The sequence below is a fragment of the Eurosta solidaginis genome, chromosome 1 (assembly GCF_040869045.1).
Source record: "Eurosta solidaginis isolate ZX-2024a chromosome 1, ASM4086904v1, whole genome shotgun sequence".
Classification (NCBI taxonomy): domain Eukaryota; kingdom Metazoa; phylum Arthropoda; class Insecta; order Diptera; family Tephritidae; genus Eurosta; species Eurosta solidaginis.
This window is the reverse complement of record NC_090319.1, coordinates 204,631,741-204,659,638: the sequence shown is the minus strand read 5'-3', so window position 1 is coordinate 204,659,638 and position 27,898 is coordinate 204,631,741. Positions and strand designations below refer to the sequence as shown.

The 27,898-nt window shown below is 39.3% G+C and overlaps 2 pseudogenes; one reads left to right on the top strand and one right to left on the bottom strand.

Moving 5' to 3' along the window:
* Nucleotides 1–258: 258 nt before the first annotated feature.
* On the bottom strand, nucleotides 259–3,450 carry LOC137239505 (serine-rich adhesin for platelets-like; annotated as a pseudogene).
* A 6,139-nt stretch (nucleotides 3,451–9,589) lies between these two features.
* LOC137239502 (WD repeat domain phosphoinositide-interacting protein 1-like) lies at nucleotides 9,590–10,251 on the top strand (annotated as a pseudogene).
* The last annotated feature ends 17,647 nt before the right edge of the window (nucleotides 10,252–27,898 follow it).

The window sequence follows — 27,898 nt, the reverse complement described above, 5'->3', positions numbered from 1 at the left end:
TAATTGAATTTGAAAGTAATAAAGTAAAGTAAAATATGAATTTAAAATTGTAGGACTAGTAATTGAGTCAGACTTATTATTGTTCTAAATCTAATCATTCAAGCAATAATTCTGCAACCCTTAGCAGGAGTATTCATTGGTTTCAAATCTAATTCCAACAGAAATCGTATCACATCCCTTATTATATATGTACATGAAATTGCAACTTAAATTAATACTGCAATGCCAGATATTTTGATTCTTTTTGAAGTGTAACATTTATAAACAGTTGGGTTTTTCTGCTGTCACCATCACCACTAGAGAGCTATTGAAGAGACGCTCCGAGTCACGCTGTGGCCACCTTGTCACAGTTACTGATGGAGATAATGCGAAGTCATCTTTACCATCTAATAAGTAAATTGAACTGTAGAGGAAGAAACATTTTATAAAATTTAATAAAATCAAAAAATTATAGTTGTGTCAAAATGGGGTAAATTATTGTATGTTAAAGTAAAGCGGAGTTTGAATAGGTTTTATTCTTCATTCTTAGAAACATGTACGAAGGTACCTGATAAGATATTAAAAATCCTCAACGTTTTTTTTTTGCAATAACTTAAAAAAAACTCATATTCAAAATTCTGCTTAACTTCTACATATCAATAGCTACCTTTACCACCAGGAGTCACTATTGCTTCTACGCCTATGCTATTGTTTCCTACACCGATGAGCTTTGTAATAAAATAAACAGCTATCTCCCCAATCTCTCCAGTTTTGTCGCCTCGCGAAACCTGATATTGTAACCAACCAAATCATCGGTGATCTTATTTAAAACATGGCCGCGCCAAATGTCGACCATATGACATTACCCTACCGACTGTCTTACACCTTAAAATTTTGGGTGTGACTTTCGATCAGGATCTACATCTTGGAGAGCATGCACTAGCATGAATATTGGTAACGAAAATCCAGAGCTGTTTCAAACATTTAATATAATTCGATAAATCGGCAGTACTTGGGGTAAATATAAATAGACGTTTGCATGGTACGCGTCTCCGATATGGTCGCCAAGCCTAAAGGTTACTCACTGGAAGAAAATACAGGCCTGCCAAAATGCTGCCCCACAAACAGGCGTCGGACCATTATGCTAGGAATTGCCCGGTGAATCCAGTACTCAAAGAACAGTACCCAAAACTTTCGGAAGATCGCGTACTCCCCAGAGAAAAGCGAGTCACTCTAGCTCAACTTTGTTCTGGATACTGTAACAGGTTAAACTCTTACCTATCCAGAATCAACCCCGACAGAAAAATGTATGCCCCGCTTGCAATGTGTCCCCACATGACACCAACCATCTCTTTAATTGTAAAGTGGAACCAACGCCGCTAGCACCCCTTTCCTTATGGTCCACCCCTGTTGAAGCAGCAAGTTTCCTTGGACTCCCGTTAGAGGATATTGATGACAATTTGTGATTAGTCAGACCTATTGGATGGGGCGAAGCACTGTTACAACAACAACAACAACCAGTGCTAAAGTTGATTTTATTTTAATTACTTGCAGTTGTGGTATGCCCTCATTCTCTACTATGCTCAAAACTATCGCCTCCAAATGGCAATCCAATCAAGATGAGCTAAAAGTAACAGACAAACATGATATAGCAACATGAATCCTTCAAGGCCATTCCGCCCTCTCACCCCAAAAGCTATGAGGTCGCCAGAGCTCCAGTTGTTAAAGAAACAGGATGCACCATGCTTAGGGGAAGTTGACAATTGGGTTGTAGTATCTATATATTGCGCTGGCAACTCCTTGAATCAATTTGGTATTTTAGTCGCCTCCTCCAACAGGCAGACCTGCCGCGTCTATATTCCAAGCCGCCTAATGCACTGGGGATAATAGTGCTTGTTACCGGAGTGTACGCATCTATATCCAAAAAAGACCATCTACATCGTTAACACTCCCTAAAACCTTCGAGTGTCTTTATCGCTACAATATCAACATCTTTAATGAGATATGGTATGACTTCACAAGGTCTTTAGGATTATTCCAACAAATGATTATAAAAATAAAAACTCTTGCCTGCATACCTTTAGTGCCTGTTACAACAGCTGTAGGTTTTCCATTGATACAACTTTTTAGCTGGCGAGCCACAGTTGCTTTTTGCTTTTTTCGGCGAATACGTAAATGTTTTTTCACGTTCCTGTAATGGTTTCAGCACCATTTGGGTTTCATTTACGGTTGGCGATATATTACCCAGTTTTGTTGTAGGTTCAGCGGCTACAATATACTGCATACCTTTTTTCATCATGTCCTCAACTTCTTCCATGGTATCATTGACGTGCAATGATTTTTCGGTACTCTCATTGAACAAAATACGATTTTCTTTATCATTTTCAAATGATTCTTCAAAGTCAATAGAACTTTTGTTATGGTAATTACTGAGCATGCTTTCCGCATTTCGTGCTATTGGCTCTATTGCAATTTCCTTCTGTTGTTATTCTTTCTCCTCTTTAATAAAGACACTTTTGTTTAAATTTCCGCCCGTTTCATCTGACTCACCATCCGACAACTCAATTACTCCTAAAGAATCATCAAAGGACGCGCTGGAAGATAGTGTTTCACTGCCATGCATATTTTTATTATCATTGGTGATAAGTTCAGTCACAGTTGCATGCTCATTTGCTGGCGGCTCTAGTGTGTTATCTAGGTTTATCAATATTATACTTTTTTCCAGTTCATGCGATTCTTCGGAGGACTCGCTTTGGGTATAATGTGAAACTTTCTTGGGTGTACTTGCGCCTGTGGTGTTATGTACTGTTTCATAACAGCTTGTTGTCGCTGAAGTTTCACTGCCTTTTAGAGCGCTTTGAAAGCTTATGTGTGATGATACATCATCACCACCCAAAGAACTATTAGACTGATCTTCGCAATTTTCCTCTAGTATAGTAGATGGTCTGAGAAGTCTCACCATTTTCAAAGGTGAAGTTTGTAAAGTGGTACCGCCCACTATTGTGGAGTCCCACATTTTAGATGGCGCTTCAATATCTTCTAGGAGTGTTACATCAATACTTTTGAAAGGAGTTTCATTATCCAATTAATGCTGCTCCTGTACGCATAAGTCATGCAATAGACGTTGCAATGATTGTGCTTCTTCATCTATTTCTAGTAGTTCTAAAATTATATTATTATATATATACCTTGTTTACAAGGGGTTTTAAAATAGTTTCCATCGGCGCTGCGCTTTTTAGCATCTTCTATAACCATATCCCTTTTCTCGCTATGTATGTACTTAAATAGTGTGCTGTCAGGATCGGATGCTGTTTTATCACACATTTTTTCCAAAGCCATAAAACTTTCATCAGACGTACGTTGCTGTTGGCATTCGAATATAGTTTCGTCACAAGATGCCTTCGTTGAAAAATTATAAGGAATCCTCTTTATAGTGTTTGCATTGTTGGATTTGTTTTCATCATCCTCCATTTCAAATATTTTGTTCATTGCATTTCCGCTAACAGCAACGTTACTTTCGTGTTGATCCATATTCGCTACACGAGGAGCTGCGCGTGCTTCTAGCAAAGTTTGTAGATCCTCCTCTAAACCCAAGCTAAAGCGTTGGCAAGATACCGGCTCTTTAGCAGGCGCTTTAGCCTTTCTAAATGTGTTCGTAAATCGAGAAAAAAATTTTGAAAATATTGTTTGTATTAATTTTTAATAATAGGTATATATTACCGCATATATACCGCATATATACTGCATTTTACTTCCGCATTGCCTTTATCTGAGATCTTGCTTTTAACAATACCCATAGGCTGTATCGTATAGGTATCACAACCAGTGCATTGAAATATCATTGATTGTTTGCTGTGTTCATAATATAAAGATATGGTACGTAATTGGATTGTGGTAAAAGGCCAAAATGCTGTATACCAACCTCATGCTATATTTACACTTCGCTTGACTACTATGCACACGCACAAATACGCGTATATAAACATCGGCAGAAATGCTCAAAAGTGGCTCAATATATTTTCCATAACGATTAGCGTGCGTTTCAATGCAATGCAATAGTATACGCAATCCCATCTCATGGCAGCATTTCATACGCAAAGGCACAGAACTACATTTGGCATAGCAGGCTTCAGGCGTATTGCCAGCCAGGACAGCCATATCAGTCGCAGTTACAAGTAATAAACCCCCACTCGTCAGTGATTGTATAGCGCCATCCAGAAAGCGGTTCGGACAACCATAAGGATCTAGGTCTATAACATCGAAACGCTTCTCATATGAAGTTGAAAGGTACATGAGAGTCCTATTGCGAATTTTATTATTATTACAGTTAAATCACTAGCTATTGATTCGTATATCAAACCTACATTGCATACCCTTCGCTTGGAACAATTAAATGTTCCACTCCATTGTGTCGCATAATTACGCTAATGGAATCTACTGCCACCTTAGATAGATCATTTGCAACAATTTCACGCACGCCTGCTACTTCTTTTGCATATTGTATGCTACGTAAACCTGTTGCAGCAAGCGCTTCCAATATTCGCAGTCTATCGTCGTATTTTACACCAGCCGTGTATGGTTTCTTGTCATTAGCATTGCTTTCGTTTGTATTTTGTGCATTTTTATGCGCCGCCGCTTCCCACTCTCTTATCAACCGCTTTGAGTATACATTAAGAACTGAAATACTTAAATCACGATTAAATTCTTGTACTGGATTGTAGAATACGGCCCCGCCGGCAATAATTTCTCTAGTGCTTTCTTTGATCACACGTTTGGGTGCTTTGTCGTTCGTAGCGATCTGTTAATTCATAAAATTTAGGGCGATTTTGTTAATAACGCGAAACATATATTTACCTTATTTTCAGCTATTTCCCCAACTTCCATTTTGGCCTTAAACTGCTGTGCATCCACTTTTTTGTGGTGGTGGCATACGCTGAGCTGCTGCTTTCGTTGAACAGTGAATCGTGGAAACTGTTTCAAAAGACGAATATATTTATGTATTACAGATGCATGACACTGTTTTTTTATAAGTCAACGATGATATCCAGCCTGGGGAGGTGGTTGTTGTTGTGGTATATACCTTGGTATAACTGGATGTGGCGTCATTGCCCCACCTGGTCCAGTTGTTGCGGACCACGAACAAGAACCACCACGACCTACACTGTTTGGGGTCACTTTGCTGCTGCAAACACACCTCCGTCACAATAACTAATGGAGACCATGGATGGGTATCTCAACAAGACAGGCTATTTTATTGCACACATAGCCGTTTTTTACACCGAATTTTCTAATCATTTTTTTCAATTTTGGATAATAAATCTTAATGGTATGTATTTTATAAGTAGATCCATATAAGCATTGTAACAAGAATTTTTTTCTTGTATGTATGTGGAAATCAAAATTTACTATTCTGCATGAGAATTGCTCACGATTATTTATACTATGCAATTACATATTTCACTTTCTTTCTTTATAAACATGCACACATTGATATGAGTTTTTTTGCTAAAACACACTTTAGTAGACCAAAAAATATTAAAGAATGCGTATATTAATTTCTGCAAAATGTAGTAAATACAGGTTGAAAAAATTAACCAAAAAATCGATTTGTCTTGCTGTCTCTGCTGAATTAGAAATGGTGGATTTTTTTTGCACGCAAAAATTACGTATTTTGCTATCCCTATGAAAATAATAGGTGCGAGAGAGCACGATACATTGTGGGAAAGCAAAATTTGTCAGCATGCTATTTCATTTGCACAATTTTTCATTCCAAATCGTCACCCCTGTCGAAAATTCGTGTGGCTGTGTGCGTTTTTGGTCACACGATTTTTGCAGGGTTGCCACCCTACATAAAACTTTTTTTATTTTGGTGCGTCTCTGTTGATCCTCTGGTGTCACATCCGGATGATTTTTAGACTTTTTTGGGGTCATTGGGAAGTTACTTCAGGTTAATTTTTGCCTTCTGGCGTCACATGTCTTTAAATTAGGCTTGGTCAATGATAGCAGATGTAGGAATTGCGGTTACATAGCACCGGCTGCCTTGGGAATCGGACGTTCTGTGCTAGTGCCTTGCGCTTGCCAAGCTAAGAATCCAGCTCTTATAATGCAGGCAAATAATCTTCAGGTGGTATATCCAAAAATACAAACGATAATGCGGTTTCGCTGGGTTCATTTACATCTTTTGAATAAACAATAGCACCATCGTCGAGTGTTAATACCATTTTTTTCAATCTTTCTTTTAAAGACAACTTGAAATCATTGTCTCCTGTTCCCTTTTTCTTTTTAGTATCATTTTCATTATTGGTGACGAATAGGAATAATGTATTATTCACAACATACAACTGGTGAGTAAGGCGGAAATATACCTATATTATGAAGAAGCTATCATTTTATAATTAAACGCGTAAACAAAAGAAAGAGTGTGAGCAAAGCGCGGAAAATTATAAGCGTTTATGTACATTTCCTGAGATGGAAAGTGATAACAGCGGAGCTTTCGCCATTACGCTAAATTTTTGCCCAGAAAATTCCTTTAATTTTCTGATTCAGACTCCAGCTCAGAAAATGAAAACGAATTTCATCCAAGTTTGGATACCAAATTCCAAATATTGAAATCATGGGCAATGGAATGCAACATTTGCCAATCGCATATAAGTAAATTACTTGTAGCCTTAAGCAAAATGGGCTACAATGAATTTCCTTTGTGTGCACAAACTTTGTTCTAGACAAGCATAAGTAATTTGGCTGTAAAAAATATTTCGGGTGGAGAGTTCGCGTATTTTGGTATTCAAGCGTATTTTAAATCTAAATCTTTTCCATGTTTGAATGAAAAAGACGCGTTGTAATAGATGTTGGAATAGATGGATTGAACATGTTTAACAGCTCAAAAAAAGTTTTGTGGCCGATTCTTGGGTCAATCGTAGATTTTCCAAAAGAACCCCTTTTTACTATTGCCTGCTTCTCAGGGAAACAAAAGCCCCTTAACGTAAATGATTTTATGAAAGAATTTTGTAGCGAAGTAGTTTTGTTAAGAAAAAATGGTTTAAAAGTCGGTTTAGGGCATCCAGTCTTGAAAAAGTTTGATGTTCGTTTATTTATTTGTGACTCGCCCGCACAAGCTTTTATTACGGGGGTTAAAAACCATAACGCCTATAATGGCTGCCCTAAGTTTTGTCAAGTTGGGAAAACTTTGAATAAAGCAGTGTGTTTTTGTAAAGAGTCCAGTGTATTAAGAACCGATTTTTCATTCAAAAATAGGAAAGATCAGGCACACCACAGTTTGAGTTTTCGGGAAGAAGGAAATGTTTTAGAAGCAGCTAATTTTGGAATGGTTTCTCAGTTTCCTCTAGATCCCATGCATCTCGTGGATTTAGGTGTAGCTAAGAAGTTACTCGGTCTTTTAGTTAATAACTCGAACATTAGTATTATGAACGATAAGTTTAATTTAGTTTTTGCGTGGGTGCCGTCTGAATTCGGGAGAAATTGCAGAAATTTTAATGACATGAAAATTTGGAAGTCTACAGAATATAGACAGTTCTTATTGTACTCGGGAATATTTATTTTAAAGGATTGTGTTGCTGATGATTTGTGCTACCATTTTCTTCTATTACATACCAGTATACGCATTCTCTACTCCGAAAAATCGTATTTGCAATTATTCTCGGAATTTGTAAATTTATTTGGAGATATTTACGGGGACTATAAAATTAGTTTTAATATTCATGGCTTATTGCCTTTAGCAGATTGCGCAAAAGAAATTGGTCCTTTAGACTCTTTTTCAGCCTGCAAATTTGAAAATTATAGGCAGCATTTAAAGAAACTTATAAAGTCCCCCACTGACATTTTGCAGCAGTTATATTTACGCCTTGAAGAAAGAAAAAGCTTAATAGAACAAACAAATTTCAATTTGACAGTTTTATTATTAATCCGAAAAAAGAAAGGATTCATTTTGTTATAATCGAGACACGGGAACATTTAAAGTGACAGATATTCGTATAGAATTAGGAGAAGAGCTAGCTATCGGTTATAATTTTAAACAAATATGTAGTTACTTCTCCCAACCTGTCGAATCATTTCCTGCACTTGGTATATTAAATGCGAGCGGTATAAGTAAACAGCCATTACGAAGTCCGAAACAAAATATTGAATATAAATATTTTTGCATACCTTTTCAAGCTAATTTTAATTTAATTCCAATCTTGCACCACCTCCTTCATGAATTTGTACATTAACAGCCCTTTTCATATCCTTGAAATAAACTGCCGGTTATAGTTAACTGGCCATTAACAAAACGAACCTGAATATACTACACTAACAATTTTCTTTTCGTTTTTATTTTTATTTGCGCCAAACATATCTGGTGAAGAAATATGGATAACGTTTCCTTCAATTCGCCACCGGCGATATCCACTCCTAAAGCAGAAGCCAGAAAACAACATTTTTCAACCCCAAAACCGCAGCACAACAACATTTGGAAACCTACACAGGTTTTAAAAAAAGGTAGGTTTGTCAATTAAAGATTATTAAAACTAAATTTTAACAAATTGTGTATAGTGTTTATACTCGTTGTTCTTAGTTTTATATATTACTTCATAGCAACATTATTTGTAGATTACATATTTTTTCGCTCTCAAGGGCACGTCCGGCGATCTTTGTGGTGTGGCAAAACAGATATTTAGCGATGATGTGCTCGATCTGTTTAACTGGAGTGGTGGAAATAATAAAAAAGCACTCTCAAAGCTAAAAATAGTGCACGTTGCTTTATTTGGTAATTTTTGTCTTAAAACATACTTATAACATGACTTGACTATTCTGATTTTTTTTTAAATTTTCTAGAAATTTTCAAACTGCTAGGTCGATTAACGTTTAAGGACGACCTCAGCAAATGCATAACCCTAAGCCACAACAGATGCAAACAGAGGCGGTATTTAAAAAATAAGAAATAATTATTAGCTGCAGATGTGTGGTAATTTTGGACCATGAAATAATGTCGAATATATATAATTTTTGCAGGTAAATATAAAACGTTCATGCAAATCTGAATAGGTGTGATAATTGAATATATTTTTCTCAAATCTATTTAGAAGCAACAATTGTTTCCTCAATAAACTTCAATAATGTACTTAAGCTTGCCCAATAAATCAAACGATGTAAATCATATATTTATTTTTCCTCTTTTCTTCATCCAACAGTTAACAAATTCTATGAGCGGCCTATCCATTGAAGCAACCGTCTCCGACTGCTCCGCAACCCAATACACCATTTGTAAATGCTAACCTACTAGGTGCTCCTCCAAATAATGCTTCTCAGCAAGATGCTCAACCAATATCCAATAGACCACCAACTTACATGCAAGCGCAACAACAGCACCAACAATAACAACAAAAGGTAAAAGAAATCTTTCACTTTTACTCGTGTTCATTGATCCATATTTTTTCTCAACAGTGCCAACTGAACATTTCCAACATTTGCATAATTTTTTGTGTTAAAAATGTTTGGGTACCGATAGCTCTCAAGGTAAACCTCAACTCATATCCAACATCAATGCCTCTCAATCAATTGTGCTCGCTGTACGCACTAGACGGATAGTATACATATTCATGATATACGAGACATGAAATTGTTACATCAATATTGCACCAAACGAACTGGATCTGTGGTCTGTCTAGCTTATCCCATTAGTAATATAAGCGGTGAGCCACTCATATTCAATACAACCAAACTGAAGCCAAGCATTGCAATAAAAGCTCATAAAAGTCGCTTATCAACACAAAATTTCTCACCAATTATTATGTGTAAAGAATGGACAGCGTGTGCAAGAGTTTCAACGTGGTACAATGCGTTGTGTGCGTATAGCATCATTGGTATTTTCGGTACATGGATATTTCTTACGAGCCACTTCAAATACGGAAACAGTACACGTATTTAAAATAAAAGGCTGTGATGATTGCATTAAACGGTGAGTTATTGAAAAACATACGAAAACCACTTTAACCCATCTATTTATTTGCATTACAGCTGAAGCTTTACAAGCAGCAAAAATTGCTGCCGCCAAGCAATTGGAAAAGACAGAGAAGCATTCATCACACTGTACGGAAACTGCTGCCACCGACACAAACGATCATCTCTACTTCTCCTAGTAGCGGCTGGTCCGGCTATCTATCGAAGACAGTGTCATCATATCTTTTGCTAACACAGATTAGCGATGTGCTTGCGCAGGACCATGCCTTTATGACGAAATTCAATTCCCACCAATGGCTATTGCATGAACATTAACAATCAATGGCTATTTAATAACCGACAACACGACAGAACGTTTGACTGCCGCAGCGAAAGCTTAAACAATTTTTGTATGAGCATGAAAAAGGATTACGCATTCTTTTAATGGTTTAGTGTAGGTTGTAGCGGCGGCGTTTGAAGTGTGAAATTTATTAAAATTTTAATTTGACAGTAAATTTAAAACAAAAAACGCTTAAGCTTTGTAAACATTTATTTATTATAAATATAATATATTGTAAAATAACAATATTTTGGTATGTACAGTGCTGGCCACTTAGACGACGCTGAAGTAATATAGCTCAAAGCAATTAATATATTTTTTATGTTATTATTAAAATACTTTTCTTTATATCAACTGTAATAATTTAAGTTACAATTTCATGTACATATATAATAAGGTATGTCGTGATACGATTGCTGTTGGAATTAGATTTGAAACCAATCAATACTCCTGCTAAGGGTTGCAGAATTATTGATTGAATGATTAGATTTAGAACAATAATAAGTCTGACTCAATTACTAGTCCTACATTTTTAAATTCATATTTTACTTTACTTTATTACTTTAAAAATCAATTACGGCAGCAATCGGATTCCACGACACCTTTGAATATTCTTGATCTGAAAAAAAAGAGTAAATCTAATCTGTTGTTGGTTTAATTGATTCAAATAATTGGAGTTTTTTCTAAAGCTTAAAATTATTTTCTGTTCGCTTGGAAAAGATTTCAATTGGAAAATAAAAACCAATAAGGCGAGGTTATTTATTATTAAAATACTTACTTTTCTTTATATCAACTGTATTAATTTAAGTTACAATTTCATGTACATATATAATAAGGTATGCCGTGATCCGATTGCTGTCGGAATTATACTTGAAACCAATCAATACTCCTGCTAAGGGTTGCAGAATTATTGCTTGAATGATTAGACTTAGAACAATAATAAGTCTGACTCAATTACTAGTCCTACATTTTTAAGTTCATACTTTATTTTACTTTATTACTTTCAAATTCAATTACGACAGCAATCGGATTCCATGACACCTTTTAATATCCTTGATCTGAAAAAAGAGTAAATATAATCAAAATTTCTACTTAGCTTTAAGTTGTAGACTTAAATTGATTCAAATAATCAAATTTTTTATTCGAAACCATGGAAACAACTCAGATTTTAAATGAATATAACACACTTCTGAATTGTCCAAATATAAAGTTAGCTGCTGCAGCAATATATTTCAAAGCAATTAATATATTTTTTACGTTATTATTAAAGTATTTACTTCTTTTTATACTCAGTTGAGCAGAGCTCACAGAGTATATTAACTTTGATTGGATAACGGTTGGTTGTACAGGTATAAAGGAATCGAGATAGATATAGACTTCCATATATCAAAATCATCAGGATCGAAAAAAAATTTGATTGAGCCATGTCCGTCCGTCCGTCCGTCTGTCCGTTAACACGATAACTTGAGTAAATTTTGAGGTATCCTGATGAAATTTGGTATGTAGGTTCCTGAGCACTCATCTCAGATCGCTATTTAAAATGAACAATATCGGACTATAACCACGCCCACTTTTTCGATATCGAAAATTTCGAAAAACCGAAAAAGTGAGATAATTCATTACCAAAGACGAATAAAGCGATGAACCTTGGTAGGTGAGTTGAACTTATGACGCAAAATAGAAAAATAGTAAAATTTTGTACAATAAGCGTGGCACCGCCCACTTTTAAAAGAAGGTAATTTAAAAGTTTTACAAGCTGTAATTTGGCAGTCGTTGAAGATATCATGATGAAGTTTGGCAGGAGCGTTGCTCCTATTACTATATGTATGCTTAATAAAAATTAGCAAAATCGGAGAACGACCACGCCCACTTTTAAAAAAAAAATTTTTTTAAGTAAAATTTTAACAAAAAATTTAATATCTTTACAGTATATATATATAAATTATGTCAACATTCAACTCCAGTAATGATATGGTGAAACAAAATGCAAAAATAAAAGAAAATTTCAAAATGGGCGTGGCTCCGCCCGTTTTAATTTAATTTGTTTAGGATACTTTTAATGCCATAAGTCGAACAAAAATTTACCAATCCTTGTGAAGTTTGATAGGGGCCAAGATTCTGGGACGATAACTTATTCCTGTGAAAAAGGGCGAAATCGGTTGAAGCCACGCCCAGTTTTTATACACAGTCGGCCGTCTGTCCTTCCGCTCGGCCGTTAACACGATAACTTGAGCAAAAATCAATATATCTTTACTAAACTCAGTTCACGTACTTATCTGAACTCACTTTGTGTTGGTATAAAAAATGGCCGAAATCGGACTATGACCACGCCCACTTTTTCGATATCGAAAATTACGAAAAACGAAAAAATGCCATGATTCTATACCAAATACGAATATATTTTCTTGACACAAAATATAGCTTTAGCAAAAACTTTGTAAAATGGGTGTGACACCTACCATATTAAGTAGAATGAAATGAAAAAGTCCTGCAGGGCGAAATAAAAAACACTTGAAATCTTGACAGGAATACTGTTCGTGGTATTATATATATAAATAAATTAGCGGTATCCAACAGATGATGTTCTGGGTCACCCTGGTCCACATTTTGGTCGATATCTGGAAAACGCCTTCACATATACAACTACCGCCACTCCCTTTTAAAAGCCTCATTAATACCTTTAATTTGATACCCATATCATACAAACACATTCTAGACTCACCCCTGGTCCACCTTTATGCCGATATCTCGAAAAGGCGACCACCTATACAACTACCACCACTCCCTTTTAAAACCCTCATTAATACTTTAATTTGATACCCATATCATACAAACACATTCTAGAGTCACCCCTGGTCCACTTTTATGGCGATATCTCGAAAAGGCGTCCACCTATACAACTAAGCCCCACGCCCTTTTTAAATACTCATTAACACCTTTCATTTGATACCCATATTGTACAAACGCAATCTAGAGTCACCCCTGGTCCACCTTTATGGCAATATCTCGAAAAGGCGACCACCTATACAACTACCACCACTCCCTTTTAAAACCTTCATTAATACCTTTAATTTGATACCCATATCGTACAAACACATTCTAGAGTCACCCCTGGTCCACCTTTATGGCGCTATCTCGTAAAGCCGTCCACCTGTAGAACTAAACCCCACGCCCTTTTGAAATACTCATTAACACCTTTCGTTTGAGACCCATATTGTACAAACGCATTCTAGAGTCACCCCGGGTACACCTTTATGCCGATATCTCGAAAAAGGCGACCACCTATACAACTACCACCACTCCCTTTTAAAACCCTCATTAATACCTTTAATTTGATACCCATATCGTACAAACAAATTCTAGGGTCACCCCTGGTCCACCTTTATGGCGATATCTCGAAACGGCGTCCACTTATGTAAATAAGGATCACTCCCTTTTAAAATACTCATTAACAGCTTTCATTTGATACCCATATCGTACAAACAAATTCTAGAGTCAACCCTGATCCACCTTTATGGCGATATCCCTAAATGGCGTCCACCTATAGAACTATGGCCCACTCCCTCTTAAAATACTCTTTAATACCTTTCATTTGATACACATGTCATAAAAACATATTCCAGGGTTACCCTCGGTTCATTTTCCTACATGGTGGTTTTCCCTTATGTTGCCACCATAGCTCTCAACTGAGTACGTAATGTTCGGTTACACCCAAACTTAACCTTCCTTACTTTTTTATATTAAATGTATTAATTTAAGTTGCAATTTCATGTATATATGAGGCTTCAAGATGCAAAACCAGATGAATCCATGATATGTAAAACTTAGAAAAGCACAAAAAATTTTTAAATTTGTTATGAATGAAAATTGTTATGAATTTTCAATACGTGTCTTTAGAATGTTGCTAGGCGATCCAATATTGTCGCAATTTAAATATTATTTTAAAATATCTGGTTTTGCATCTAGGCGCCTCATATATAATATTCTTTATTTGGAAAAAAATTACTAAATCTAATGATATGTTTTAAATAAATATTTATATTATATGTTATGTTTGGTTATTATAATTAAAAATAAATATTGAAAATTCAATTTTTTTGGTTGATATTTTATTCATGCGGCTGCTCCAGGTAACGTAAATCGAGAGGTAAAATTCAAGTTAAATGGCGGTTATACAAGTGGAAAAACCGCAGTAAAATTGATTGTCAAATGACTCGAAAATGTAGAGTGAAATGACGGAGAATATGACCGCCATTTGACGAGCATTGTGACGTGTGTACTATGCCCACATCCTGTAAGTTGGAGCGGAATGCACAATCACATAAATAGGTACGAAATGGAAAAAAATGTAAAAAATCTACTCCCGCTAATGCAAACGTGACTAAAATTTAACAAGGGGCGTGACCGCACAATGACGGTAAAATGACTAGTCAGATGACGTGGAGCGTTTTTGCAGGGTAACATTGTATTATGAGGATTTGGTACTATTTTTCAGGACATTAACAACATATTTACATAGCTTGTAAGACAGGGAATTAACATATGAATATATAGGTCTTAGCGGAACTCCTTCCTTATGCATCTTGGGAAGGCCATACAACATTGGTGCAATCGCAGTTTTAATTAAAAGTTGGTATTTATCTTTTAAATCAATCATTTTGTTCTTGAACAGCTTTTCTACAATTTCATAATTTTTTTCTTGTCATTTCATTCATTTCTTGAAATATCATTGAAAAGTTGTTGTATTTTTATGTCGTATTCAGATTTATTCATTAAAACCCAAGATTCAATTCTAATCATTAGTTTATAGCGCTATAATCATCTACAGACGCATTGCTTTAGAAATAGCAATTCATTTAAGACCATGCGTTGGAAATGACTTAGACCACTTTCATAATAATAATAATAGCAGAGAAACTAAGTCTCCATAAACTAAATGTATTTTAAGAATGTTGTATTTAATTCAATTATTCACTTATTAAAATATAAACCAAAACAGTGCAATCATGATTTTTTTCCAGCTGTCATTAAAGATGACACTGTCAATTCGATGACAGTATGAAATGTTACATGTGTTAGTGGAGAGCGAAACAATCTTTAAATGTGTGGGTGAACTCGTCACCTCCGTCTTGAAAGGTAATAATACAATTTTGTGCATTTATTTATTGATTTATTTATTTATTTAAGAAGATAATTCCATTGTCAGTTGTCGGTTGCCAAATTAACTCCTGAAAGTTAAACAGATTATAACATTTAGTGCTACCAACTCAAATAAAATAATTTTCCCATTTTATTGGTTTGAAAAATTATTGTAATTTATGTGCTCGCTTAAAATAACAGAAATCTTGCCTCTTGAAAATGGAAGCCATTAATATTGCGAGCCTCCGAAGATTATTTTACTAAAATTTCAATTATATCACGAAGAATTTATTTTTCTCCTGACATGGAAATCGGGTAGAAGACAACCCACAATGGATCAGTTCTGATTTTATGCGCTCTAACGGCATCTGTAGTGAAAAAATTCCATGCAGAATTGACCTAAAGGCTGGAAATGTATAAAAAATAGTCTTGATGGCTAATATCTTCTAAACTAGTGATTTAGGAACAAATATCGATATAGAGACTTTAATGTAGAATGCAATCAAGAATGTTTCACTTACAAGTGTCCTTTGAAGCACATTCAAGAAAACGGAGTTAATTTTTTCCATATATTTTTTTTTTTTTAACGGCCACTAAAAATAATTGCGGAATAATGAATTATATTGGCTTTGGTTAAATTCGGGGGCAGTTAACGCAGTTTGATTTGCCGATTAAATTTAAATTTTATATGCATTTTTGCAGAGGTGGGAAGATCTCAAACTGAAAAAAAAACTGTTTTAACAGTGAAACTTGTAAAAACTGTATAATTTAAAAAGGATACAAATATACTTCTCGATTGAGTGTAACTATAAAATATACCCTCAAAAAGTAAAAAAGTAAAGGATACAAATATCTTTGTATATTGAGTGGAACTAGTGAGCCCTCAAAAACTGTGAAAAGCATAAAATCTTCAACATCAACCGCCTGCAGCCGCCGATCACTATTGACCTTGAACGCCGTTCTTGTACCGCGAGTAGAGAGCAAAATTCTCAAAAAGTATTCATCAGGACGACAACCAAACATAACTCCAAAGCTGTTCCTCATTTTATTGTAAGTAAATTCTTTAAAAAGATTTTGTCAACCAGAAAATAATGTAAAAAAAGTTGTTTATGTTAAAAGCCATTAATATTAATTTTACGCCAAATATGTTGTGTTATTGCCCAAGCTAGTAGTTAGAAAATACCGGTTATGTGCCAAAATGTGAAAGGAAAAGTATATACATACTGACATATATATATATATATATATGTATATATATAAAACCGCAAATTTGCGTGTGTGTGCGTGACAATTTTATGACAACAAGTGTGTGTGTGTGTATGTGTGTGCGTGAGAACTTTGTGAACCCAGCAAGAAATTGAGCGGCTCGCTATATAAACGTGCAAGTAATATTTTCACCCCCGCTGAGCGGGTTGTGCGCTGGGCTTGGGACCCGCCACGTAAAACCATACTCCAATGAAATATAACAACAAGCCTCGGATAAATACACTCTCTATTGATGACGACCATGGCAAACGTTTGAAGGACAATGAATTGAGGGCATGCATCTGGAACGTCCGCTCCCTGAATGGGATTGGTGCAGATGTCCGGCTGGTTGATGTCCTCGTCAAAGCAAAATCTGACATCACCGCCATCCAAGAAATGCGTTGGACGAAGCAAGGAAGAAAGAAGATCAAAAATTGTGACAACTATTGGAGTGGCCATACGAATAAGCGCAGTTTCGGCGTCGGATTCGTGGTGGGAGAGAGACTTTGCCGCCAAGTGCTGGCGTTCACGCCTGTGGACGAGCGTCTCGCCGCTATCCGAATAAAAGCAAAGTTTTTTAATATATCATTCATCTGCACCTATGCGCCGACAGAGGAGAAAGACGATGAGGTGAAAGACACTTTTTATGAACAATTAGAACGCACATACGAGCGCTTCCCCGTCATGATATAAAAGTCGTGCTGGGCGACTTTACCGCCAGGGTGGGCAAATAAGGTGTTTTTGGCCCTACATTCGGAAAGTTCAGCCTACACAATGAAACTTCTCCTAACGGACTGAGGCTGATTGACTTTGCCGGTGCTCGAAACATGGTCATATCCAGCACGAGGTTCATGCATAAAAAGATACATCAAGCTACATGGCTGTCTCCTGATCGAAATACTCGCAATCAGATCGATCACGTTGTGATATACGGACAGCATGCCTCCAGTGTTTTAGATGTGCGCATGATCCGACGACATAACATCGACTCGGACCATTATCTCGTTGCAGCCAAAATACGCACCCGCCTCAAAGCGGCTAAAACCAAGGAACAAAAAACACAAGGAAAGCTAGACGTCGAAAAGCTTCAATCACAACAGACTGCCAATGATTTCGCAACTCGACTCTCACACTTGCTCTCTGAGAGCACAACTCATCCTGAAGGAATACAGGAGCAGTGGGAGCATATCTCCAAAGCACTTCGTACTGGCGCCGAGAAAAAAATTGGTTACCGGCGGCCACGAAAAAACAACTGGTACGATAAAGAATGCCGCGTTGCAACCGAAAGAAAAGACGCTACCTACAGAGCTACGTTAAAAGCGAGCGCGACAAGAGGAGTGTGTGAAAGCTATCGTGAGTTGAAAAGGGAAGCGAGACGCATTTTCAGGAAGAAAAAAGCAGAAGCAGAAAGGCGTGAGTGCGAGGAGCTTGAGCTGCTAGCCACCAGGAATAACGCCCGAAAATTCTACAAAAAAATACGGTGACAGACGGAAGGTTTTAAGACCGGGGCAAACTCCTGTAGGAATGAAAACGGCGACCTTGTAACTGATGTCCAGAGAGTGCTTAGATTATGGAGGGAATACTTCTCTGCTCTCCTAAAAGGAGGCAGCAATTTACCGCGCAGAGATGAAGAACCCGATCCCGCATTCGATGATGATGGAATATATGTCCCCCCGCCCGATTATGACGAAGTTAGAATATCAATAACCAGATTGAAAAACAACAAGGCCGTGGGCGATGATGGATTGCCTACGGAGCTATTCAAGTACGGCGGCGAGGAGTTGGTAAGGCGGATGCAGCAGCTTCTTAGCAAAATATGGGCGGACGAGTGCATGCCCGACGGTTGGAATCTAAGTGTTCTTTGCCCAGTCCACAAGAAGGGCGATACTGCAAAATACACCAACTATCGTGGAATCAGCCTTCTTAATATCGCATATAAGGTCCTTTCAAGTGTATTGTGCGAAAGATTGAAGCCCACCGTGAATCGGCTGATTGGACCTTATCAGTGCGGCTTCAGACCTGGTAAATCTACCATCGACCAGATTTTCACAATGCGCCAAATCTTGGAAAAAACCCGTGAAAAGAGAATCGTCCCACATCACCTCTTCGTCGACTTTAAAGCCGCCTTCGACAGCACGAACAGGAGCTGCCTATATGCCGCTGTGTCTGAATTTGGTTTCCCCGCAAAACTTATACGGGTGTGCAAAATGACGTTGAGCAACACCATCAGCTCAGTCAGAATTGGGAAGGACCTCTCCGAGCCGTTCGAAACTAAACGAGGTTTCAGACAGGGTGACCCCCTATCGTGCGATTTCTTTAATTTGATGCTGGAGAAAATTATACTAGCTGCATAATTTAACCGCACTGGAACAATATACTATAAAAGCGTGCAATTACTGGCATATGCTGATGGCATTGATATCATCGGCCTAAACACCCGCGCTGTTAGTTCTGCTTACTCCAAACTGGAAAAAGAAACGGTTAAGATGGGTTTGATGGTGAATGAGGACAAAACGAAGTACCTGCTGTCATCGAGCAAAGAGTCAGCGCATAGGCGCATACGCGCCTTGGCAACCACGCTACTGTTGGCAGCCATAATTTCGAAATAGTAAAAGACTTCGTTTATTTAAGAACCAGCATCAACACTAGCAACAACATCAGCACTGAAATACATCGATGAATCAATCTTGCCAATAAATGCTACTTTGGACTAGGTAGGCAATTGAAAAGTAAAGTCCTCTCTCGACGAACGAAAATTATACTCTACAAGTCACTTATCGTACCCGTCCTGCTATATGGGGCAGAAGCATGAACGATGACAACAGCAGATGAAACGGCTTTGGGAGTGTTCGAGAGAAAAGTTCTTCGAAAGATTTATGGACCTCTACGCGTTGGCGATGGCGAGTACCGAAGAAGATTTAATGATGAGCTGTAAGAGCTATACGCAGACATCAACATAGTCCAGCGAATTAAAACGCAGCGGCTGCGCTGGCTAGGCCATGTTATGCGAATGAATGATGATGCTCCGGCCAAGAAAGCGTTTCTATCGGAACCCGCCTATGGTAGCAGAGGTAGAGGGCGGCCCCCACTCCGTTGGAAGGACCAGGTGGAAAACGATTTTAAATCCCTTGGTGTGACCAATTGGCGCCGGTTGGCGGAGCGACTGGCGCGCCTTGTTGGACGGCCATAACCATTTAGACGGTTAAGCGCCAATTAAGTAAGTAAGTAAAGCGCAAGTGTGCGCGTATATGTGAGAATTTTATGAAACCACATAAATATGAAGATTGGTCTTTTTCCTTATATTTTTATTAGGTTGTAAGTTTGTGTGTACATTCAAACATATATATATGTACGTGAGAATTTTATGGAACCACATAAATATGAAGATTCGTACGTTTCATTATTCTTTATAAGGTTGTAAGTTTGTATGTAGATAGATAGATAGATAGATAGATACTTCTTTATTTCAAAATATTTAACAAAAGTATTATGCCTAAAATCTAAACAAAATCGGTTGGATTTTCTTACAAATATATTTTGACAAATAAAGAATACGACAATGACTTGTTAACCGTCTGTCGGCGTTGTTGGATTTAAATAAATTTGGCTTCTAGCTTAAATTTATTTACAATTTCAAAATGATAACACAAAGTAAAATTTATCGGTCATGTTTTATATTCAAATTTAAGATTTTAAAATTCTGTTATTATTAGTTTTCTGTATTACAGAGCACCCGTAATATAGTTAATAAATTTTTTCCAATCAGGATCGTTTTCCCCATTAAGCACACTGATTACTTCCCCATCCCCTAAATATTCTCTTTCAAAACAAACTCGTCTAAAAGGCCTTAATATTGGCCTAAGAAATGGTGTATGTTTTCCGTTTCATTGAGGTTGCAGAGTGTGCAGCCTATATTGTACCTGCCCTCTAAATAAATTAAGTCGCATCTCGCTTTGAAAATCCACATTGTGTTCGCACGACTGAAGCTTTCTTTAAAATACTGCGTCCCTAAATTATGGTCCAGGTATTTATATATTCGATTTTCACTACTCAGTGATTTTCGCCACATTCGCACTCGGTTTTCAGCTTTTAAGTGCGATAATAATAAGAATGCCTTGTCGTCTCTTCATTCCAAACTAGGTTCGCCTCATTTCCCAAAGCGTTTAATCTCTGCTCCCAAAATAAATTTTTGTGCAAAACTTTTTTTGACAATATTCTTGGCAGTCTATCTTCACTATACTTAAACAATGTCTTGTAAACGTACCTCAAATGCAGATTTAGTGTGTACAAATGTCCGTTTTCCATATCTGATTCCAGCATTATTGCGTAGGTTGGAGTGCAGTTGGGGAGCCTATAAATTCTTTTGGAGAAGTAACATTGCAATTTGTCTACCTCGCTAAACATTTCAGAACCCCAAATTTGCGCTGCATACCCTTGTATAGCTCTACAGATTGCATTGTACATTTGCCACTTTGTCTTCATTGAAATTTGGGCGTTATTTAAGTACGTACCCCAAGTTGCATTTATGCTTGCCTTCGCAGAAGCATTCCTGTTTTCCAAATGCTGTGTAAATACCATTTTTGGTGTGAACGTTACTCCTAAATATAGCCGTGTTTTTTAACACGCGTATATACGTTTACGTTTACGGGTAAAAAACGGCAATCGACAGTTGCGCATAGCCATATAAAAGATTTGCCAGCACTGCCCCGCAAATGTCAAAATGCCACAAAAACTTGGTAGAACTATATAAGTATACATATTTTTTTTTTTGTTTATTTATGACAGTTCATTAATTATTCCGGAAAACATTATATAGAATCAACGGGATGGCCTAGAAGGTTTCATGTGGTCATACTAAATCGCTCCCGAGATGGTCGGGCTAGTACTTTAATGGTGCTTGTTCTCGGAACGTACCCGTGCCGGGGTGCGATTCAGCTCTGAATATGCCAAAATAAGAGGAAATCTACAATTAAGTGCAGATTCACGTTTCATTTGCCAAGGATTTACCTGTCAACAAGGTACTTTCTACAACCAACATGCTTTGGAATACGGTACCAAACTGGTTGGATGTATTTCCCCAAAAAAGGGTGGAACTAAGCATCTTGGTTTGCCAGTATTTGCTTCGGTAATTTATATTTGTATTGATTAAAAATTGAATTGTAGATAATGTAATGTGAATTAAAATTGAATAGGTAGCCGAAGCAAAAAAGGCAACTGATCCGCATGCAACTGTTATTTATGTGCCGCCACCGGGAGCTGCTGCTGCTATCCTAGAAGCATTAGAAGCAGAAATTTCTTTGATTGTTTGCCTCACCAAAGGTGTGCCCTAACATGATATGGTTCGTGTTAAACACGCTGTCTTAAGGCAAAATAAAGCGCGTTTAGTCAGACCCGATTGTCCAGGAATCATCACACCAGAAAGGGTAAGTAAATTGCCTACTATTTGAAATATATAAACAACATGTATGAATCTGTTAGTGATAATTTGTCATGCTTTGGTTTATAATCAACTGAAGAAAGCAAATACCAAAGAGTACGAGGGATTCAAGGGGTTGTGTAGTGCAATACATAGCTTCTCCAACCCAATTGTCAACCTCACCTTCGAGCGGCGAATCCCGTTTCACTAACAGACGAGGCTCTGGCGACCCCAAGCTCCTCATGGAACTTGGTGGTGGGGAGGGAGGGATGGCCTGAAGGTTTAATGTGGCCATATAAATCGTTCCCGAGATGGTCGGGCCAGCACCTTAATGGTGCTGTGTTACCGGAGCGTATCGGATCTGTATCCGACAAAGGACCATCACATCGATAACACTCCCCAAAGCCTTCGGGGAGTAACTAATCGCTACAACAACAACAACAACAACACCAAAGAGTACGAAGTTCATGTAAATACCAATTGATTTCTTTAATTAGCGTTGGAGAGTAAAATACATATGTATGTATGCATAGAAAGGGCGGAATTAATTAATTATGATCAGTAGATTTACAAGATTTTTGTCATTTTCCCTTCGCTGCCATTGTCATTACATTGCGCTAAGAGAGGACATCATCACCTTATTACCCACACCCAGTTAAAATTTTAGTAAATTTAGCTTTTTTCATTACTGATTCACAACGTGGAAAGTTATATATCGAGCAAACCATGGAGAATGGTAAATTTTAGCAGACTTTCGCATTGCCGTCATTATTAATATTCAAACCCTAGAAGGTTTAATGTAGTCATATCAAAGTTCCCGAGATGATCGGGCTAGTACTTCAATGACGCTTGTTGCCGGAACGTAGATAGATAGATAATTTATTGAGGATTGCACAGTTACTTGCACATCTCCTTCACAGCACCTCACCTTAGTCGACTTCCTTGATGAACCCTAGCAGTGTTCTTGGCTTGAGGGATTAAATGTGGAAATGCTCTGGCCATGGTGAGCCCATAAACTTACCCCTGTGTCTTGAGATTGCGTCGCATTCTGGGAGCATATGGCCGTTTGCTGATCGATCACAAAATCGGCATGTGTTATTCGATAGTATACCCAGGTTCTGCATACGGCTGTTCAGTCTATAATGCCCTGTAAGAACAGCTCTTGGAATTCTTAGGTTATCTTGCGACAGGTCTATTATTGCCCTGTAGCGACTTGTGCTATAACCTCCAAACATTATCTTAGATTTTCTGAAACCTGTCGTATTGCTCCAGTGTTCTCTCTTCTCCCTCCCTTCTACTAATAAATGGCCCTGTAAGCGAACTGGCAGGGACGGCTCGGGATCGATGGGTGATGCAGTTGCTGCCTCTGTTGTTGTTATTGTAGCAGTGCTTCGCCCCATCCAATAGATGTGACCGATCACAAATTGCCATCACTATCCTCTAACGGAAGTCCAAGGAAACTTGCTGTTTCAACAGGGGTGGACCATAATGCAAGGGATGTTAGAGGCGTTGGTTCCACATTACAATTAAAGAGATGGTTGGTGTCATGTGGGGACACATTGCAAGCGGGGCATACATTTTGTATGTCGGGGTTGATTCTGGATAAGTAAGAGTTTAACCTGTTACAGTATCCAGAACGAAGTTGAGCAAGAGTGACACGCGTTTCCCTGGGGAGTATGCTTCCTCTTCCGCGAGTGTTGGATAATTTTCGTTAAGTACTGGATTCACCGGCCAATTCCCGGCATAAAGGTCCGACGCCTGTTTATGGAGTTCACCAAGGACCTGCTTGTGTTTTTTCACTTCATACGGCTGGGTTCTCAGGTGCCGTATTTCCTCAAAATGATTACGGAGATGACTCCTTAAGCCCCTAGGCGGTGCTGGTTCATCAATCAGATGTCTGTTGGGATGCCCAGGTTTCTGGGTATTCAACAGGAACTGTTTGGTCAGCATCTCATTTCTCTCCCTGATGGGGAGTATTCTCGCCTCATTATGCAGATGGTGTACTGGGGACATAAGAAGACAGCCCGTGGCGATTCTGAGAGCAGTATTTTGGCAGGCCTGTAATTTCTTCCAGTGGGTGATTTTTAGGCTTGGCGACCATATGGGTGACGCGTAGTACGTAAACGTCTGGCTAATTGCTTGGTATGTAGTCATGAGCGTTTCTTTATCTTTTCCCCAAGTACTGCTAGCGAGGGATTTGAGGATTTTGTTACGGCTCTGAATTATCGGAACAATTGCGGCTGCGTGCTCACCAAAATGTAGATCCTGATCAAACGTCACACCCAAGATTTTGGGGTGTAGGACAGTCGGTAGCGTAGTGCCATCGACGTGGATGTTCAAAATGGTCGCTTTTAAGCATCGGCATGGCTATGCCGTCTGGGCCCACTGCTTTGGATGGTTTAGCACGACCAATGGCGTCCTCAACCTCTTTAGCGGTGATGGTAATTGGTGACGCGCTGAATTTGTGTTTATGTGCGTGTCTGTTGGCTTTCTGTCTATCTTTGTCGACCGTAGGATGCATTATATATTGTCGGCAGAAAGCAATCGCGCATTTTTTCGCGTCCGACAGCACTTTGTCGCCAAAGGCGATGGAAACTTTGTCTTCGTGCTTAGTCGGATTCGATTGGGACTTTACGGTGGACCAAAGTTTACCCACACCGGTAGAGAGGTTACAACCTCTTAGGTGCTCCTCCCATTTTGCCCGCTTGTGTTCATCCACAAGCAATCTGATGCGTTGGTTTATATCCCTTATTTGGGGGTCGCCTGGATCAAACTGTCTTATAAGGTCACGTTCTCTCGCTAAGTTTGCGGCTTCCGCCGGGAAGTGGGGCCGGATTTCGGGAATTCTCCCGGCGGGAATGAAATGTGCCGAGGCGGATTTAATGACCTTACGGAAGGCACGCTCCCCTTGGCGGGCATCAGTCGGGATAGGGAGGGCAGCAAAGCGGCTGTCTATAAAGGATTTATATTCTTCCCACTTTCCTTTTTTGAAGTTTATGAAAGTGCGTTTTTCAGTGACGATGAAGTCGGCGGTACGCTCAAGCGAAATAAGTATGGGCAGGTGGTCGGATGCCAATGTTACCATCGGCTGCCAGTTGACACAGTTTACGAGTTCTGCGCTCACGATTAAGATATCTGGCGAGCTGTGACAGCTCCCTACTATACGTGTGGGGGCGTATCCGTTTATTGTGCAGAACGTCGTTTCTTCTATTTGATCCGCCAACATCTCACCCCTACTGTCCGCCCGCAAGTTTGAATGCCATAGATCATGATGGGCATTGAAATCGCCTAAGATAATGCGATTGTTGCCAGTGAGTAAGGCCCTGATATTAGGGCGGTATCCACTGGGGCAACAGATGGCAGGAGGGATGTAGATGTTGATGATTTCTAGGTTTACATCGCCTTGACGTTCTAAGACATTGTCCCTGCGGTCGATGTCAGGATCAAATATATAATATTGCACAGAGTGGTGTATGATAAACGCGAGACCGCCTCCATTTCTCGCGGTCTTTCCTGTAGACATTATACCCAGAGCAGGTCTGCAATGAAGATCTTGCTGTGAGTTTAGTCTCTTGAATCGCAGCAATGCGGATGTTGTGCCGCTTCATGAAATCGACTATCTCCGTAATCTTCCCAGTTAGTCCATTACAGTTTAACTGCAGAATTCTGAAGTACATAAGGGGAAACGTCGCCACTCTGGGCGTGAGTGACGGGTGACTACGCCTGGGTTGTGGAAGGCCAGGACGCAATTGCTGTTGTGGCCCTAGGACTGGGCGTCCTTGGGAAAGCATTGTGGTACCCAGATGATTTGGGTTTGCGACCTGGCAACATGGCGCGATGAAACCCGTCGGGGGTTGCCGTCGCGGAGACTAGAACATCTAGGAAAGTGGCACCACCCAAGACAGGGGCTGCATTGGGCGGATGTCGCAAAACTATATATTCTGTGCTGGCAGACGGTGCAAACGAAGGTAGGGGCTAAGAGTCTGTTTCCCTGACCTGCACGATTGCTGCCGGAAAAGAGGGGGGGGGGAGGGGAGAAGACGGGGGGAAGGGGCTGATGCTCAGCATTGCTACCAACTCTACTACGAAGGTAGTAGTTATGAGTGGTATCATCTGTTTGAGTTGTTGGCGCCGTGGGGCGCGAGCAGCAGCGGGTACTTGTTGTGGCTTGCTGAGCAGCGGAGCTGCTGGAAGGTAGTGGGGGAGCTTAGGCGTAGACTACGGGACGCCCTTGTGCGTGAACAGCAAGGAGCCACAAAAGATTTATAAAAGTTACATGGACGTCGGGTTTTGGGATCAAGCCCAGAACAACCTGTCCGATGCAACGATCCCTTGCACGAGAAACACTGAACAGAGCATGACCGCCCTAAAAAGATTCTTTTCCGGCAGATGCAGCAAAACCATTTCTCAGGACCGGGTCAGGAGACGGACCCGGATTGGATTCGATGCCTTCCCGGAGTAAGAGAATATGTAGCAGTCCTGCTGCAAGGAGCTGCTGGGAGGATGACAATTTGTGGGAGGGACGAAACAAGTTAGATGGGGTCACACTGAAATGACAGTCCTTGGTCGGGAAAAATCCTGAGTCGCTCCGGTACATAGAACCGACAGCCTTGGGAAGCGCGGGGTTGATTCTGGATAGCTAAGAGTTTAACCTGTTACAGTACCCAGATCAAAGCTGAGCTATAGTGACGCGCGTTTCCTCTGTTAGTTTTGGGTATTGTTTTTTGAGTACATGATTCAATGGACAATTCCTGTCATAGGGGTCCAACGCCTGTTTGTGGATTTCACTGAGCTTCCTACGGCTGCGTTCTCAGATGCCGTATTTCCTCATAATGCTTACGGAGATGCCTCCTTAAGCCCCTTTGGCGGTGTAGGCTCATCAATCAGATGTCTGTTGGGATTCCCATGCTTCTGGGTTTGCTTGGTTAGCATTTCATTTCTCTCTCTAATGGGGCGTATTCTCGCCTCATTATGTAGATGGTGTTCTGGGGACATAAGAAGACTGCCCGTTGCGGTTCTGAGAGCAGTATTTTGGCAGGCCTGTAGCTTCTTCCAGTGAGTAGGTTTTAGGCTTGGCGACCATATAGGGGACGCGTAGCATGCAATCGGCTGGCCAATTGCTTTGTATGTGGTAATGAGCGTTTCTTTGTATTTTCCCCAAGTACTACCAGCAAAGGATTTGACGTTTTATTACGGCCCTGGATATTCGGTACAATTACGGCTGCATGCTCACCAAAATGTAGATCCTGATCGAAACTAGAAAGATCGAGGAGATAGCTATTTGCCTCAGAAACTAATTCATCAATTGAAGGGCCGGGTCCCATTGCCATAATCGTGCAGTCGCCAGCATAGGAAATGATTGTAACTCCTTCTGGTGGGAAGGGAAGCTTGATATGTAGAAATGAGATTAGGCGGGGATTGGACACCATCCTGTGGGACCCCCAGCGGGACCCCCAGGGGGTCAGAATATACCCGCTGTAGGTATGCCTGTCGTAAGAAGCGACTAAAATACCAGATTCAAGGGGCTGTACAGCGCAACCTTTCAAGTTGCCAGCGCAATATATAGCTTCTCCAAACCCAATTGTCAACCTCACCTATCCGCGGCGAATCCTGATTCACTAACAGACGAGGCTCTGGCGACCCCAAGCTCCTCATGGAACTTAGGGATGGGGAGGGAGGGATGGCCTGATGGTTAACGTGGCCACATATATCGTTCCCGAGGTGATCGGGCTAGCACCTTAATGGTGCTGTGTTACCGGAGCGTACCGAATCTGTATCCGGCAATGGACCATCACATCGATAACACTCCACAAAGCTTTCGGGGAGCAACCTTATCTCTACAA